Source organism: Brachyistius frenatus, unplaced genomic scaffold, assembly GCF_029030835.1.
Source record: "Brachyistius frenatus isolate BFR_SWC_R1_liver_20210118 unplaced genomic scaffold, ASM2903083v1 Contig_20, whole genome shotgun sequence".
Taxonomy (NCBI): domain Eukaryota; kingdom Metazoa; phylum Chordata; class Actinopteri; family Embiotocidae; genus Brachyistius; species Brachyistius frenatus.
The window spans coordinates 3,732,501-3,734,113 of record NW_027210619.1 but is presented as its reverse complement, the minus strand read 5'-3'; the positions used below and the strand labels follow the sequence as shown (position 1 = coordinate 3,734,113).

The following is a 1,613-nucleotide window of genomic DNA, read 5'->3' as shown; positions in this document are numbered from 1 at the left end:
TAAAATACAACACATTGTAAACCAGTGGTTTCCAACCTTTTGGGCTTCTGACATCTTACAAAAAGCAGTGTGTAGTAAGGGTCACATTACAGATGTCTCTGAGTTGTTAACAGCACCACCAAATAAGGATTTTTCCCTCTAAACTTCTTGCATGGTTTCGTTTCAATAAATGTTCAAATGATCCAATATGTCACTATAAATTAAAGATTAGAGAAAAAAAAAAGTGGAAACAGATTTGTAGATCAGAGCCTGTTTTTTCTTCTTCTTGGTTTTATCTGTTGTCCCTGTATATAAAACTGGATGTAAAGTAGGCATACGTTGTAGTTCAAACTGGCTTCACCTGCAGCAGCTACAACAGTAACATGCTGCTCACACACTGATGCTTTAATGTTAATAATCTAATGATGTCATATATAATAGCATATCAGTCAGGGAGACCAAAGCCGTACTTTAATGGTTAACTGCATTGTGTTGCTTTTTACTTGAGTGGGATATTTCAGGTAGGACTTTAATTTGTAATGGAGTATGTTTAGATTAGATAGCTCACGTAAAGGATCTGAATAGACAACTTCTTTCATCATTGTTTGACTTTAGTGTATTTTTTATGATCAATTAATTGTGATTAAGCAATTGGTGTGATTTGTGTTTTATGACACATCTCTCTGTTTCTCATGCATTTCAGCTTAAACGTAAACAAAGCTTCAGTGGTTAATCATGAATCACCCATGCATTACACCCCCGTATCACCCTTGAATTCAACGATTTAAAAAAAAAAAAATTGGACTGTGTAAAAGAGGATGGGATCAGTAATTCTTCCGGGTTGAGATAGTCAAAGGAGGGATGAACAGTGATGCTGCCAGCCTGTGTTTGCTCCGCACATCAGCACCCAGCTCCCCCCCCCCCCCCTCCCTCCTCCTCCTCCCCCTCCCCCTTAGTCACACAGACCGAGGAAGAGGCAGCACGTCCGCCCGGACAGAGAGCTCACATCGCCGCATAGCGACTCCAACCGACAGCCTCCGTCTCTTCAAATGGATGTCTCCTCTGATAACGCATTTGGACACCGCAATGCGCTCTTGTTGGCGCGCTCAAAGTGAGGAACACCTCTCCCCCGGCTGGTTTTTTTTTTAGGTAACCGGTTTGTCTCGACGACAGAGAGGGAGAGAGAGAGAGAGAGAGAGGGAGGGAGAGAGAGAGACTCTCACTTCCCCCCCACCCCCACCCCCATCGTTAGCTCGCTAAGCTAGCTAGCCCGCTAACTTAGCTGTGATACTTTGAACCGAATCGTCCGTTTTCTGCCTCGTCGTAGCTCAGCCTGCGGGCTCCTGTTGGCGGATTGAGGCGACCCGTCACTCCGGGTAAGCGAACGATACACGTGAAAAAACAACAACAACAACCCTTGTGTTATGGTTGTTGTTGTTGTGTGTTTTTTTTTCCTCCCAACCACTCTTTAAGTCAGCCGCAGGTTTGTTTTCTGGCCGGTGAGCGTTATCTCGCGGTGTCGGTAGAGAGGACTTCGTGTTGACAGAAGCGGCCACGCAACGAGGATGTGATGCGGCTCTCCGTTTAAAACGCACATTTTCACTTTACTCCCCCCCCCCTCCTGCTGCTAATTA

At 44.9% G+C, this 1,613-nt stretch overlaps 1 protein-coding gene across 3 annotated transcripts in view; it reads left to right on the top strand.

The window, feature by feature from the left end:
- Positions 1-950: 950 nt before the first annotated feature.
- The window catches only part of galnt1 (UDP-N-acetyl-alpha-D-galactosamine:polypeptide N-acetylgalactosaminyltransferase 1), a 36,736-nt gene continuing 36,073 nt past the window's right edge, over positions 951-1,613 (top strand). For 2 of the 3 annotated variants that reach the window (XM_069696066.1, XM_069696067.1), the window contains exon 1: positions 951-1,355. The gene's annotated coding sequence lies outside the window, so the exon portion shown is untranslated. The remainder of the gene's footprint in view (positions 1,356-1,613) is intronic. The other variant, XM_069696068.1, reaches the window with a different exon arrangement.